This window comes from Canis aureus, chromosome 15, assembly GCF_053574225.1.
Source record: "Canis aureus isolate CA01 chromosome 15, VMU_Caureus_v.1.0, whole genome shotgun sequence".
Taxonomy (NCBI): domain Eukaryota; kingdom Metazoa; phylum Chordata; class Mammalia; order Carnivora; family Canidae; genus Canis; species Canis aureus.
The window spans coordinates 27,067,522-27,084,674 of NC_135625.1; the positions used below are offsets into that span (position 1 = coordinate 27,067,522).

A 17,153-nucleotide genomic window follows, 5' to 3' on the forward strand; every position below is an offset into this window, starting at 1 on the left:
ATGGGACATGTGTGTAATCCTAAGAAAAACATTAGTGTTACCAAGCACTTGACATTTGTCTTTGCAATTGCCAGTGAAAATATGACAGACAAATGTTGGTGTTGTTATTCATGCTCCTAATAGTGTCCCTGAATTCTCCATAAACAAAACAATATCTTGAGGTCAGAAAGTCCACATCTATTTTATTTATTGAGATTTCCATCTTCTGCATGCATAATGCATTTTTAAAAAATTGAATAGAGACATAGTAAACTTTTAGTTTTGTCAATAGAATCATTTTGAATTGTGGCAGAAAAAGAGGCTAGAAGAACACAACTTATTTTCCAATGACAAGAGAAGTGATTTTTAGGGGAAATAGATGCTTTTAACTTAGGAATCAACAGCCTTCATGGGAGAGTTTTCAAGAGAGTGCAAAAATGCCACCCTGTTGCCATCTATCATTTTACCTGTCACATTTGTCTCTAAATACATAAGAGTAAATCTGGTCAGTTGTAACTACATACTGCTAATATATGATGTTTGCTTAGTTTTGATCTTTTTCTATTCTTAGGTTCAGTTAAATTAGCTTTATAACATCTCCTGAAATAATACAAAATTTTCCATTCCAATCAAAGTAGTTAAAATAGCTATTTGGATTATTGAAATAGATTTCGATCTGGTTTCCATATACTTCTCTTACTCAAAATCAGAACAGTTTAATTTTCCAAATATGCAGCTGTGTTTGAATCATATACCTGTTCAAAACACTCAGTGCTCCTTAGTGCATATAAAATTAAGTAGAACTTCATCTTGAATCCAAGGTCATTCATAAGATTGTTTCAATCCATATTTAAGATCTGAATTAACACTACTCTTGCTGATGTCCCCTATTTACTCCCATTTGAATGAGCTAAATTAAATGAAACATAATTGAACTCCAGGATCTTAATTAGGAGTCCCCATGATACCTTCCTCCCCTCTCCCATGTTGACAGATAATTGACTAAATTTTAAAATTTCCCTTAACCTCATTGTTTTAAAAATTTTTCCAGAAATACTTATATTTTATTGAGTCTTCCTACTTATACATTTTCTTCTTTCCTCCCTTCCATTTTCACCTTTTCTTTTTGTTAATACATCTCAGTCTCCTGAAGAGTTCTTTCAAGTTTACAACTTTACCCTCAGACTGTAGAAAACAATAGTGTATTCCAAGATGAGTTTGACTTGTAAATACCACAGTTATAAGATGACTTTATGCATTCAACATGCTTTTCAATCTTCTATAAATTATTTTATGTTGCTTATTTTTAAATCTGAATTGGTATTCAAATACATGTACATATTGTTTCATTATTTAAATTTTAGGTTTTTAAAAAATATCATAGTATGCCAGTCTGGCAATAATCACTCTATTTCACCATTCTGTCATTTGAGCAGATCATTTGAACTTTGTACATAAATATGATCTTCCCATCTGCTTATGTTTGAAAATTCTAATTCTATAAAATTCTTTGTTTCCAACAAAGAGAGCTAAATTGGTGTTTTAATCAACTGAATTGATAATTGGGGAATTTTTTTTGCTAAATTTCTAATGGTGCAATATGAAAAAATACATGAGACCAATTAAATTTATTTAAATAATTATAACAAGAAATTGAGAGGGATTGACATCCCTCCTGAAGCTGAGTACTCAGTGGAAGAGGTCTGCCTTCCTCCCAAAAGGATGATTGTTCTTCTGTCAAGGATATATGAATGGCTGGCTGTACTCCTCAGCTAGAAATTCCAAATAAGTTCTCAAGGTCCATTTTAGGAGAACATAGGGTAGTCCAGCTTCCAAGACTCCATGTAATTGTAAGGAAGAATATAGAGCAAATGTAATAGAAATAATTGCAATTATCAAATCTTAAAATGTATAAACCTTTCCTCAGACAAAAATGAGAAAGAAAGATAAGGAAGCAATCTACAAATACCTAGGCAGGAAAGAAAGAATAAGTTATCTGCGAAAGAGACAAAATTAACCTGGCTGCAGATTTCTCAGCAACTCTCAATGTTAGAATGCAGTGGAGAAATATGTGCAGATTTTGAAAGGAGAAATGTTATAAAGAAACTTTTACTCTTCCAAGCTATCTTTCTTGGGTAAAGACAATAGAAAGACATTTTCAATTATACAGGAAAAAAATGGATAATTCTTCTTTTACAAATACTTAAGTTTGATGACCAATAAACTGAAATATTGAATAAAATCAAGAACTCAAGAACACAAAAATTGTGCATACAATATCTGACTATAAGCACCCAAACCAAATAAGCATAATATAGATATCTAGGCTATTATTGCTTATCTAGTTACAAAAGTTGAATCAGTTATTTACACACAAAAAAAATTCTAATTTTAAAAGTACTTCTCCACTTCCTAGACACTGTTAACACCTATTGGGAAGTAGATGGTCAAGAGAAATTGAGTAAAATAATAATAAATAGTACCAAAATATAGTACCAAAATGATGGGAGAGGGGAAATAACCCAAAACATTGTGGCCAGCCCAGAAGAATGTGGCTTTTATAACCAAAGCTTATGATTCCCCACAAAAACTTCCAATTAGAGAAGGCCTTAATAAAAATACAAATTCACATAAATAAAAGTTGATGAGTAAACTGATAAACAGGAGACTATTAGGGAAAGAGAAATGTCTGAGCAAAGGAACATATTGGGGTGAGGGTTCACATTATTAATGATCAAATAAATAATAGATTGAATAAAAATGGAATAGTTTTTGACATTGCTGAAAAATGAACCATAAGCATAATAGAAATACTCGAGAGAGACGGAAGCTGGAGACATACAGTTAAAATAGTTATAGATAAGCTCTTATACATGAGGGACAGAAAGAATGCATCTGCCACAAAAGTAAATATTTATTTCTTAATTACAATCTAAGAAATGGAACAAAAACATTGTCCTATAAATTAGGGATCAGAAACTTTAAAGAACTCTCTCTACAGAATGAGAGGATAAATTGTACTAGAAGAACAATATACACAGGACGCTATAGTAAAATTTGATACTAAGACACATTTAGTTTATTACTGACACACAAAGGTGAAGAATCCCTCAGGTTACCAGGCAGAAATGGACACAAAAGAGAAAAAAGTCGATCTTACTTGATTTTCCATAGTAACTCGCTAGTTAACATGTAGTATCTAAAAATTACTATCAAAAGGCAGAAATTACTGCCAAAAGCTATAAAATAGTTTTTTTGTATTCCAGTTTAAAAGTATTAAAAAGACATTCTCAGACATTTCTTCTACCCATCCTCCTTTCTTCCTTTTTCTTTCACCAATGTTTATCCACACCCATTGTATATCATGAACCATTCTGTGACTAAAGATTAAATGCTGAACAAACCAAACATTGCCCTTCTAAAAAAAAATTCATTTCTAGGTGAGGGACATGCAATAAACAAATAATACATAATATTAAATAATTTCATACAATCTTGTGTTATGAAGAAAATGAACCCAAGTACAGGACTAAGGACTGAAGGCTGGTTGCTATTTTCAATTGAGTGGTTCAGGCAGGCCTTTTTGAAAAAAATGACATGTAAACAGAGTCTTAAATGTTAGGCACCCTTCCAAAGACCTCACAAAAGTGAATTTCAGGAAGAAATATCAGTAAATATATTGCCCCATTGATTGATATGAGCTTGGCCAGTAGAAAGAATTCTATGAAGTCAGGATAACTGTGGCATGGTGTGGAAAGATCAACTGTGGTAGGAGATAAATATTGGTGAGGAAACCATTGACATACTTGTTAACCACATTGAGTCCAGAACAGAGAAAGACATTCCTACACAAAGTGGATCAGCTGAGCATTGTCTGTGAGAGCTCTTTAATCTCTGTCAAGAACTATCCCAGGCCCCAGTCCCATTCTTGTACAGTCTTCTGCCCATTTTTTGATTGGATTATTTGTTTCTTGGATGCTGAGTTGTATAATTCTTTACATATTTTGGATACTAACCCATTACTGGATATGTCAGTTGCAAATATTTCCCATTTCATATGTTGCCTTTTTAGTTTTTTTAATTGTTTCCTTTGCTGTGCAGAAAGTTTTTATTTTGATGTAGTCCTGACAGTTTATTTTTGCTTTTGTCTCCGTGGTCTCAAGAGAACTATCTAGAAAAAAAGTTGCTGTGGGTAATATAAGAAAAGTTACTGCCTGTACTCTATACTAGGATTTTTAAGATTTTAGTTCTTTAATCCATTTTGAATTGCTTTTTTGTGTATGGTGTAAGAAAGTGGTCCAGTTTCATTCCTTTGCATGTAGCTGTCCAGTTTTCCCAACACCATTTGTTGAAGAGACTGTCTTTTTCCTATTGCAGATCCTTTTCTACTTCATCAAAGATTAATTGACCATGTTATTGAGGTTATTTCTGGATTTTATATTCTATTTTATTGACCTATGTGTATTTTTGTGTCAGTACCATACTAGTTTTTGATTACTACAGTTTTGTAATATAACTTGAGTTCCAGAAAGCCAGATGTCTTTGCTATTCTTCTTCAAGATTGCTTTGGCTATTCTGGGTCTTTTGTATTTCCATCCAAATTTTAGGATTGGATGTTCTGTGTCTGTGAAAAATGCTATTGGTATTTTTTTTAAGATTTTTTTTATTTATTTATTCATAGAGACACAGAGAGAGAGAGAGAGAGAGAGGCAGAGACACAGGCAGAGGGAGAAGCAGGCTCCACACAGAGAGCCTGATGCGGGACTCGATCCAGGGTCTCCAGGATCACGCCCTGGGCTGCAGGCGGCGCTAAACCGCTGCGCCACTGGGGCTGCCCGCTATTGGTATTTTGATAAGGATTGCATTAAATGTGTACATTGCTTTGGGTAGTATAGACATTTTAACAATGTTTGTTCTTCTAATCCATGAGCATGTAATCTTTCCATTTCTTTGTATTGCAATCAATTTCTTTCCTTATTTATTTATAATTTTCAGAGTAAAGATCTTTCACCTCTTTGGTTAGGTTTATTCCTAGGTATCTTACTATTTTTGGTGCAATTATAAATGGGATTTTTTTCTTAATTTCTCTTTATGCTGCATCATTATTGGTATACAGAAATGTGACAGATTTCTGTACATTGCATTGTATCCTGCAACTTTACTGAATTCATTTCTCAGTAATGTCAGTTTTTTGATGGAGTCTTTAGGGTTTTCTATATAGAGTATCCTGTCTTCTGCAAATAGTGAAAGTTTTACTTCTTCCTTACTGATTTGGATGACTTTATTTCTTTTGTTGTCTGGTTGCTGTGTCTAGGACCTCTACTACTATGTTAGTGATAGTGAGAGTGGACATCTTTGTCCTGTTCCTGACCTTAGGAGAAATGTCTCAGTTTTTCCCCATTGTGGATGGTATTAGCTGTAGGTTTTTCACATATGGCCTTTATCATGTTGAGTAATGTTCCTCCTAAGCCTGCTTTGTTGAGGGTCATTATCGTGAATGGATATTGTACTTTGTCAAATGCTTTTTCTATGTCTTTTGAAATAGTCATATGGTTCTTATACTTTCTTGTACTGAAGTGATATATCATGTTGATGGACCTGTGAATATTGAACCACACTTGAAGCCCAGGAATAAATCCCACCTGATTGTGGTGAATTTTTTTTAATGTTTGTTGGATTCAGTTTGCTAGTGTTTTTTTTTTTTTTTAATTTTGTGTATTTATTTGACGGACAGCAAAAGAGCACAAGCAGGGAGAGTGGCAGAGGGAGAGGGAGAAGCAGGCTCCCCCCTGAGCAGGGAGCCTGATAGAGGGCTCCATCCCATGACCTGAGCCAAAGGCAGACAGTTAACTGACTGAGCCGCCTAGGTGCCCCAGTTTGCTGGTATTTTAATGGGATTTTTTTGCATCTATGTATATCAGAGATTAGCCTATAGTTCTCTTTATCTAGTTTTAGTATCAGGGTAATGCTGACCCCATAGATGAATTTAGAAGTTTTCATTCCTTGTCTGTTTTTTGGAATAGTTTGAGAAGAATAGGTATTAACTCTTCTTTAAAAGTTGGTTAGGGCAGCCCTGGTGGCCCAGCGGTTTAGTGCCGCCTGCAGCCCAGGGCATGATCCTGGAGACCCGAGATCAAGTAGCACGTTGGGCTCCTTGTATGCTGCTTCTCCCTCTGCCTGTGTCTCTGCCTCTCTCTCTCTCTCTCTCTCTCTCTGTCTCTATGAATAAATAAATAAAATATTTTTTAAAAAGTTGGTTAGAATTCACCTCTGAAGTCATCTGGTCCTGGACTTTCATTTGTTGTAAGTTTTTTGATTACTGATTTGATTTCTTTGCTTGTAATCAGTCTGTTTGAATCTTGTTTTTTCATGTTTTGGTTTTGTTAGGTTATATGTTTACAGGAATTCATTCATTTTTTTTTTAGGTTGTCCAATTGGTTGGCACACAGCTTTTCATAGTATTCTCTTATTATCCTTTGTATTTCTGTGTGTTGGTTGTTATTTTTCCTTTTCTCATTTGTGATTTTATGTATTTGGGTTTTTTTCTTGATAAGCCTGGCTAGTTTTATCAATTTGTTGATTTTTTTTTCAGAGAGCTAGCTCCTGGTTTTATTGATCTCTTCTACCAAGTTTTTTTTAGTTTCTGTATCATTTATTTCTGCTCAATCTTTATTATTTTCTTCCTCTGCTGGTTTTGGGTTTGTTTCTTATTTTTTCTCTAGCTCCTTTTGGTGTAAGGTTAGGTGGTCTTATTTAAGATTTTTCCTGTTTCTTGAGGTAGACCTGTATTGCTATAAGCTTCCCTCCTAGAACCATTTTTGCTGTACTCCAATGGTTTTGGACCATTGTGTTTTAATTTTTATTTGTTTCCATGCACCTTTTAATTTCTTCTTTAATTGTTTGGTGATCCATTCATTGTTTATAGCATGTTTTTTAACATCCATGTATTTGGGGACTCTTGGGTAGCTCAGCAGTTGAGCATCTGCCTTTGGCTCAGGGCATGATCCCAGAGTTCCGGGATGGAGTCCAACATCAGGCTTCCTGCATGGAGCCTGGTTCTCCCTCTGCCTATGTCTCTGCCTCTCTCTCTGTGTCTCTCATGAACAAATAATCTTAAAAAATAATAGTTAATGTATTTGTGGTCTTTCCAGTTTTTCTCTTGCTATTGACTTTTAGTTTCATAGCATCATGGTCATAAAAGATGGATGGTATGACTTTGGTCTTCTGGAATTTGTTGTGACTTGTTTATGGCCTAATATGTGATCTATTCTGGAAAATGTTGCTCTTGAAAAGAATATGTATTCTACTGTTTTAGGATGCAATATTCTGAATATATCTGTTAAACCCATCTAGTCCAATGTGTCACTCAAAACCTTTGATTTCTTATTGATTTTTTTGTTTAGATAAGCTGTCCATTGATGTAAGTGGGGGTATTAAAGTCCTCTAATATTATTGTATTATTATCAATTAGTTCCTTTATGTTTGCTATTAACTGTTTTATGTATTTGGGTACTCCAATGCTGGGTGCATAAATATTACTATTGTTATAGCTCTTTGTTGGATTATTTTTATATAGTGTCCTTTTTCTCTTGTTATAGTCTTTATTTTAACATCTATTTTGTCTGATATAAGTATTGCTACTGTGACTATGGCTTTCTTTTGACATTCATTTTCATTATAGAGGTTCCTGCATCCCCTTACTTTCAATCTTCAGGTGTTTTTAGTTCTAAACTGAGTCTCTTATAGGCAGCATATAGATTTTTCTTGTTTTTTTTTTTAAGATTTTATCTATTTATTCATGAGAAAGTGAGAGACAGAGAGAGGCAGGGAGAGAAGCAGGCTTCATGCAAGGAGCCCAACGTGGGACTCAATCCCAGGTCTCCAGGATTACGTTCTGAGTTTAATTGAAGGCAGCACTAAACTGCTGAGCCACCCAGGCTGCCCTCTTTTTTATTTTTTTAATCCATTCTGTTACCCTATATCTTTTGATTAGAACATTTGGTCCATTTACGTTCAAAGTAATTATTGATAGATATGTATTTATTATAATTTTATTACTTATTTTGTGGTTGTTTCTAAAAATTGTCTCTGATCCTTTCTTGTCTTTCTCTCTTTTATAAAGATTTTCTTTAGTGATATATTTGGATTTCGTTTGCATATAACATCTTCTGCATATAGACATCTATATTAAATTGATGATCATTTAAATTTGAACCCACTCTTTATTCCTCTCCTTTCCACATTTTAGGTATATGATGTCATATTTTACATCCTTTTATTTTGTGAGTTTCTTGACTGATTTTTTTTCTGCAGAAATACTCATTTTTATTGCTTTTGTTTTTCCTCCCTTCATACTGTCACGTTGTCTTTCCTTTACATTCAAAGAGCTCCTTTTAATATTTCTTGCAGGAATGGCTTAATGGCCATAAACTACTTTAGTTTTCATTTATATTGGGGAAATTCTTTATCTCTTCTTCTATTCTGAATGATAGGCTTGCTGGGTAGACTACTCTTGGCTGCACAGTTTTCCCTTTCAGCACATTGAATATGTCATGTGACTCCTTTCTAGCTTGGAAAGTTTCTGCTGAAAAATCTGTTGATAGTCTTATGGGGTTTCCTTTGTATGTAACTATATTTTTTCTGTCTTGCTGCTTTTAATAATTTTTCTTTATTGCTTTATTTTTCTATTTTAATTACAACATGTCTTAGTATGGATTGGCTTTTGTTGATTTTGTGGGGAGTTCTTTGAGCTTCCTGAATCTGGATATCTGTTTCCTTCCCAGGTTAGAGGAGTTTCAGCTATTATTTCTTCTAATAAATGCTTTCCCTCCTTTTCTCTCTCCTTTTCTTTTTGGGACTCCTATACTTCAAATGATATTATGTTTGGCCAAGTCACTGAGTTCCCTAAGCCTACTCTTGTTTTGCATAATTCTTTTTTCTCTCTTTTGTTCAACTTGATTACTTTCCATTGCTCTACCTTCTAGGTCATTTATTTGTCCCTCTGCTTCTTCCAATCTGCTGTTCATTGCATCAAGCATGTTTCTAATCTCATTTATTGCTCTTTTCATCTCTGATTGTTTCCTTTTTATCTGTCTGTTAAGAGTCACTGATCTCTTCCACTCTTTTCTCCATTCCAGTGAGTATCAGTATGATTATTGCTTTAACTACCCCTTCAGGTATATGTTTCCCTTCATTCTTCAGCCATTTGAGACAAATTTTCTTCTTCTTTCATTTGGGAAAAATTTCTCTACTCATTTTGTCTGAGATTGGGAGATGCAGTGTTGCAGAGGTTTGAACCAGTTTTCTGGGGCAGGAGGTCCACTGCATTGGGACTGAGGCAAGCATGACTGAGAGGAGGGGTGGAGGTCAGTGTAAGCAAGTTAGATAGTGAGTGCTGGCACTGCACTGGTACCTGCAGGTGGTTCTGTGTTTGTACTGAGGTGCAGGGGAGGGAAATGGCAACTTCCAGTTCCTTTGTTCCCAGAAGGCTCTCTCCATGAATGCTGCCTCTCTAGGACATACTCCAAGATGAGTGAATAACCTCCCTACTGTGTACCTCAGGCATTCTTCAGATTGCTGTTTTATTGTATATCTACAGAGTGTTTGCCCTACCTTCTCTCCAAGAGCAGCCCCCATACCCTCTGGGCTTTATCCAAACCAAGCCTGCTGATCCTTAAAACTCTGGGTTTTAAGCCTTCCTTGTTGCTAGAACTCACAAAATTCAGCTCTTCTTGCTTTTCAAGCCAATTGCTATAGGGATTCGTTTTCCCCATGGACTTCTCTGTGTGCTAGTGTGTCTCTTGCATTTTTCTACAACTGTGGCTCCCTCCAAACTGCAACAGCCAAGATCATTTCTCTCCCAAATTGTGTCTCTACATTTCCTACCTTCTTATATGGCCTCTTCTACCGTTATTTGTAGAGTTTGTTCTGCCAGTCTTCAGATCAATTTCTGGGATATTTAGGCTGATTTTATAGTTATCTAATTGCATTCATGAGGATAAGGCAAGCTTAGGGTCCTCCTACTCTGCCACCATTTTCTGTCATGATCAGAATATTCTGAATTAAAAATTCTCTATACCTTTGTAAGATATTAAATATTCAATTTCAAACTAAGTGTAAAAGTTTTAAATAACTTACTTCACTATAACTCTCACCAGAAGCTCCAGACCTCTGCTCCTCAGAATATTTCATGCCACCCAGGTACCAGATCATTGAGAAACTCCCACCTTCCCTCCTAAGCACCTTCCCTTCCTCAGTCTTTTTGCCTATCATTATTAGCTTGCTGTTATAGATAGCAAACTTTTCATGAAAATCTCACCATTTGTTTTTCAAACAGGTACTAATGTTCTGTTAACATAAAGTATCTGGTTAAGATGTCTATAAAAATGTTATCAGGTATTTAAATGAGATTTACATAACTAAAGACAGAACAGTTTCATCAACTGCAGATTAGTTATGCAGGATATTTTTTAAAAAGCACTGTGTTCCCAGTCTTCATTCTTTGAGTTACAAACTAAAAAATTTCTAATAAACTGAAAATTACTTATAGAATTTAACAGTCTTGAATTGAACTTATGTTATTTTTATCTTGCATGATAATCAAATTTGTTTTCTGAGTGAGGAGGCTGGTTAAAAACTATTTTGTAGCCTTTGCAACACTAAAAGGACAATTGCAGCAAAAGTCTTCTAATTAAATAAGATTCTTGGGAACAAATTTGCTGACTCAGAAGACTTTTTCTCAGCTTTGCTTATTCTTTAGAAAATTACACATTTAAAACATAACATAAAATAACAGCAGTATTTTACTGTGAAAGAAAAAAAGCTATTTTATAAGTATACAATGATATGTATATGAATAAGGGATTTCATGGTTTATGTGAAATATCCAGTTCTTTGTAGAACCAACTTCAAATATTGCTGAAATATGTGTCATCATTTTTGCACACTGTCAGACTGAGGTACTTTGTACATTGCCACATTGCACCAATTCAATTCTATAAATGTTAGATGATGTTGTTAGTTTTCTTAATATTTCCTCAGGGGTAAAATAAGCAACAAACCTCATCTGTGCAAGTAGTTCAGCCAGCAGTGACTTGATAATTAATGATCCCAGGAAAGATGCACATGGACAAAATTTTAACCAGTGATTTCTAGAAGTTAAGTACTTTTAGATAACATCATTCCACAATGAGATGGCATCTAGCAAGCTGTCTGTTAATTTAAATTATTTCTCCCTGCATTGGGTAATATAATTTTAGATATTACATTCTTCTTAGAAAAATGTCCAAAATATTTTATGGAAACATATGTTTTCCTAAGATTATCAGAAAGAAAGATGGGATACTGAAAAATAATATGTCTGAAAACTTTTTTAATTAAACGGAGATTGTTTCAGTTGTCAGTACATAGAGCACAGATATAAATAACATAATCACATGACTGTTTATTCCTAATTATTTCCCAATTCATTGTATTAAAAGTTTGTTTTAGTCTTAGAAATGTGACAATATCTACTTGTATATTCTGCTTCTAGTAATAATGTAAATTCACAGAAGAACAATACTCATACCCTAACATCCAAAATAAGCCAGAAAAAAATACAAAGAAAGAAGCCAGAAAAAAACCCAATGACTTTGGGTTTTTGTTTATTAGTCTGTTTATTTGCTTTACAATAAAGACCTGAAGACTCAATAAAACTTAATCAGCTAAGTTTCAGATAGTGACATTACTTTCTATAAAATAAGAGAACCATGGCAGATCTCATCACTTCACCTCTGGGGAGTAGTGATAAGACTAGAAATTTACCATGGAAAAAGTAAAGAGAAAGAGGAACTATTATAAATTATAATGAACATTTTATGACCTGCATGTGAACTGTTATAACAGATTAGGATGCTGAGGAGCCATCATATAAGTCTGCAACGAGCTACCAGTTATTTAGTCACAGGTTTTCACTGTGTGCATGAGGGTTCACTCTAAAAGACTGAGGTCAGGACATCATAAATTAACTATTGACACTTCAGACATTCAGCAACTCAAGGTTGGCTGTGGCACAGCAGAACTGAGAAAAATTTTCTAAGACATGCTTGGCTTTCAACTTTGGAAAGGTAAAGGCGGAAAACATGAGAGAAATTCCTTCTAACTATCCTCAACCTTCACAAAATGTAAATCATCTGTACTCCAAAACCTAGAATCAGCATGAGGCCACATCTAAGAGTAAGCTAAGAGCAAGACTAGAAAACAAAGAGAATCCTCTATTAATCCAAAGCCTGGAAACCTGTATATGAAGCAAAGATTTTAAGGTTCCTAAAGATTGGGCTTGACTGTAAAGAGAAAATGGTTGATCAGAATATTGTGCTCAGGTACCAAATTCTACTGAGGGAAAATTTCTAATTCTTCACTTAAAATAATGAAAAGCCAAAGAGGAATTGAACCAAATAAAATTTGCAACAAATCCCAGACCTGTTTCCACTCTAGATCTTACTGATTCATCTTATTGATTCTAGAAGCTAAGCAGTATGAGCAAGTATTTTTGGCAGATTTTGTTTTTAATATCATAACATAGCAGTTTCTATTGTTATTTTATACAAAATATTTGGTACACCCACAAAATACAGTAAAAATGAAAAAAGAACATGTGACTTATAAGAAGATAATCAATATAAATAATATAAATAAATACAGAGATAGCCCAACAACTGGAAATGTCACAAAGGATCTTTAAAATATTATGATAAAAATGCTAAAGTATCTGGTGAGAAAGGTGGCCAGTATCTGCTAAAAGTGAAAAATTTTAAAAAAGAGAAATAAACTATGAAAGAAAAGAATCAGGTAGACATAAGTACAAATCAAATATAAAACAGAAAAAAATCATTAGATGGGCTTTATAGCAGATGGGCTAAAAGCAGTAAAGGTTAGTGAACATGAAGATAGATCAAGATAAAGTATCCAAACTAAAAGAAAAATAGGGAAAAAATATATAGAGAGAGGAAAACTAAATAAAAAGGAACATACAAGGTCTGTTGTATAATATAAAATTGCACATAACACATGGTAATTGAGGCCAAGAAGGATAATGAGAATGGGAAAGATGAAATATTTAGAAATAATGTCTGAGAGCTTTTCAAGATTATTGAATGTTATCAAGTCACACTTCTAAAAAAATGGAGCAAGTTTTAAGGATAAATAAAATGAAAACCAAAGCTAGATCTATCATACTCGACTTGCTGAAAAAAACTCAAACATGAAAATTAAATATTAAAGCAGCCAGAGAGAAGACTAATCTTATACAAAGAACAAAAGTAGAATAATGACACTGTTCATTAGAAACAACCGAGGCCAGTTAACACTAAAATGCCTTTTTCAAAATGCCGAAAAGATTATCTAGGATTCCATAGCCAATGAAAATATTCTTCATTAATGGAAGGAGGAAAATAGCAGTTTTAGATGGACCAAAGCTGAGAATAATTTATCTGTACATGCTAATGAGGACTTAGAATAGCTCTATGCCTATTTTTTTAAAAAAGAAGAAAACAGAAAAAAAATTATTAAGGACTTTATTTACTTATTCATTAGAGACACAGAGAGGCAAAGAGATAGGCAAAAGGGAGAAGCAGGCTTCTTGCAGGAGGGCCTAATGTGGGACTCAATCCCAGGACTATGGAATCACAACCCGAGCCAAAGACAGACGCTCAGCTACTGAGCCGCCCAGGTGCCCCAGAAAATAGTAAAATTAATCTAAACCTTAAAACCTTAAAGAATAAAGAGGAGGAAACTAAGCAAGAAGAAAAGAAAATAATTTTAAAAGTATAAATATTTAGCAGAAATAATCAATGACCTATATAGTAGGTATGTATTGAGCACAAAGGAGTATGAAGAACCTTCCTCGGATTTTAGGGTTACTCTATGTTTTCTTTTGTCTGGTTATTGCCTGAGCATATATAATTGAAAAAATTATGCAATTAATCATTTGAGATCTGTATATTTTATTATATACAAATTATACCTCAATAAAGTACATCCAATTATAAAATGTTCTTTAACTTCTGTTTCTTAAATATAATGGATCTCTTTAAAATCATTTGATTCATTGTCCTGTGTTGGCTCCAAAGTTTTATCTAACTGGTTTATCTACTTGTAGAAATAAATTTTACCTTATACAGTAATTGTGTTTTGACACCAGTAGCTCCTTATGCTGTAGTACTAAGAGTATATAGCCTCTAGAAGCTCTTCACCCACCGGAGGTTAATAAACTCTTCCAAAATTTCTGACTTACATTTGTAGAACTAACTCAATTAAATTATATATTTTTTATCTTTATGTTCCTTTGCACAAATATGAATTTGTAGTTAATTTTAAAAGTGCTTTCCAAAGAATAATAACTGAACATTTAAATGCCTCTGGAAATGGTATAACCTTAACATTCATTTCAACTTTGATATATTTATAATTTGAGAGTGAAAAATATAGGATTGTGTTAAAAGAGATCCATGGCATATGATAGAAGTGAGATAGAAGGATAAAATCAATTAAAAAAAAAGACAATATCTGTAATAGCTTCATATACTTCAGAGAACTCTTGTTCATATTACTGGCCTTTAAAAATCACTATTGATACAAAACAAAGCAATGCAATACAATACAATACAACAAATAAATGATAAACAAAATTCATCTACCATGTTGTTTTACCTTTGTGCTCTATTATTGTTATGAAGCCATTAAACAAAATCATTATTTACCAGCTTAGTAGTGGTTAACCAGTCTTAATATTCCGAACATCAATGTCCCTATGTATAAATTAGAAATAATTTAATTACCTTATATACTATATAAGTATATAGTATATATACTATAATATATAATTACCTTATATACTTTATTTTGAAGGTTAAATAGGTTAATAAGATATAATAAATGTATCTATTCCACAGTAGTTAGATAATGCATTTTGATCTTTGTCTCTACTTTTTTTTTTAAAGCTTAATTGCCTATCACTTTGTTGGTAATTAATATTCCAAGAGTTTTTTCTGTTTTATCACTTAAAGTAATTTTATTAATAATAAAGACAGTGTTTGCATGCTTATACTTAAGGCAGCATGAATTTTTGATATTTTTTCCTATGATTTGATCTTTTGATCATGGCAAGCAGGTGATTTTTCTGACACATTTACATATTGATTGAGAGGCATTGCTAGAACATTTAATGTTATCCTCAAAACAAAATATTATTTTAAACATTATTTTTTTCTTCCTAATTTATTCTGGGTAATATTAAAACTGAAACAAAAGCAGGATTCCGAAAAATATATCTTTTAAAATTTTAATGTAGTCATTTTAATATTTAGGAAGTACACTGATGATTGATCATTTAATTTCAAGTAGCAAATATGCAAATACATGCTATGTTTATTATCATACTGAACTCAATTTGAAAAGAATAAGGATTTTTTTCTCCCTCAGAATGAATGATTACACATACTGGTTGAAAGATCACCCAATATCACTCAAATGAGAGATTATCAAAGAAATTTTTAATCAAGTTTATCTCTGACAGGTTGGGAATCAGTTAAGAGTAGAAGAAGTTTGGGATGCCTGGGCGGCTCAGTGGTTGAGCATCTGCCTTTGGCTCAGGTGGTGATCCCAGGGTCCTGGGATCAAATCCCACATCAGGCTCCCTCTGCCTGTGTCTCTGCCTCTCTCTGTATGTCTCTCATGAGTAAATAAATAAAATCTTAAAAAAAAAAAAGTAGGAAAAATTCAAATAATTTCTGAGAACAGAGTAAAAGGGACTGCAGTGACATAGAATACTATGACTAGCTATGAAATTGAAGTATTTAAGACCCAGATAAAATATAATCTTCTTTAGACATTAATCAATTTCCAAGCATTTGGGCAAGATAAATAACACAGAGTAGATGGAACAAAAAGATCTTATCTACCTTAAAGAACCTGAAAGAGAATAAAAAATATTTTAGATGAAAGTAAGCTAATTGAGGACTGTGGTACCACAGTTGGCAATGTATCAACTCTGTATATGTTATAAAATTTCTTCACTAACTGTAAAAATAGTTTTCCTCCTAAAATAGCCATTTTATTCTATACTGTCCACTCCATTATAAGATAATTAACCATTTTCCATTGTATTATAAGAGACGTAACTTTCATACCCATGCATGTTCTCTCAGTCCCTGCTTGTATATTTAACTAACACTTGCAGATCTTTTGGTGAATGACCTCTGTTTCTAGAGTGGGAAAAGAAATTCCCAATTTTGTCACGTTCTAGATCTTACTCTTCACTTAGAAGCAATGAAAAAGGTATGGGCAGATCTTGAGTAAGACAAACTTCAAGCCTATCAGCCTAAGGTGAGGCATTTTCTTGGTCTCCAGGAAGACCATTGCTCTAGGAAGGGGAATGGGGCCTCCTGTTGGCCAAGAGAATTTAGGGCAATTTTGTACCTCATTTTATCATAGGAGCCTTGTTGGATCTGCTAATTTGGTTTTCTTTGGAACTCTTTTACTCTCACAATTAGATCCTGGACTCAATTTTCAGTATAGTTTGTTCCCTGCTGCTGGAAATAAAAGTCCCTTTAGGTACTGACATGGAGACCTTCTGATTTTCACATCATGCCCTGAATTAATAATTGATTAACATGAGTCTGCCATTTCCTCCCTTAAAGATGTCAGTGGCAATGAACAACAGAAGCTGATTTCATAATTCTTAGTTAGCAATTTATGCATGTCTTTCGTGATTTGATGTATTGCATAAGTCAGTCCATCCTTTTCACCAGTCCCTATTCCAATTCACCTCAGGTTATTGGGCAGATAGGCATCATTGTCATTCTTAATCACACCCTTGGTAATAGGGCCCATGTTGCTATCTGGTATATGAGTAAACCAATACTAAAATTCTATCTTGAGGGGTGTATTTTCTAGGACCACTTCTGATGTCAGTCTTTTGATTTGAGTGTCCTCAGAAGGAATCTTTGGGATTAGCATTTGAGTATAAATTGATTTGGAAAGATAAGTCAGAAAACAATGGTGGAGAAGTGGGGAAGTGAGAGAGGAAAGACATGAAAGCTAGTCAAATGATGTTACCAAGTCAGTTATCCCTTGGAAATCTGAGAAGGAGCAGAACATGCCTCATAATCTCAGAAAGGTGAAAGATGGGAAAA

The 17,153-nt window shown here is 33.7% G+C and overlaps 1 long non-coding RNA gene across 8 annotated transcripts in view; it reads left to right on the forward strand.

Moving 5' to 3' along the window:
- Nucleotides 1-17,153, forward strand: part of LOC144284421 (uncharacterized) — a 364,283-nt gene that overhangs the window by 199,488 nt on the left and 147,642 nt on the right. The window lies entirely within an intron of this gene.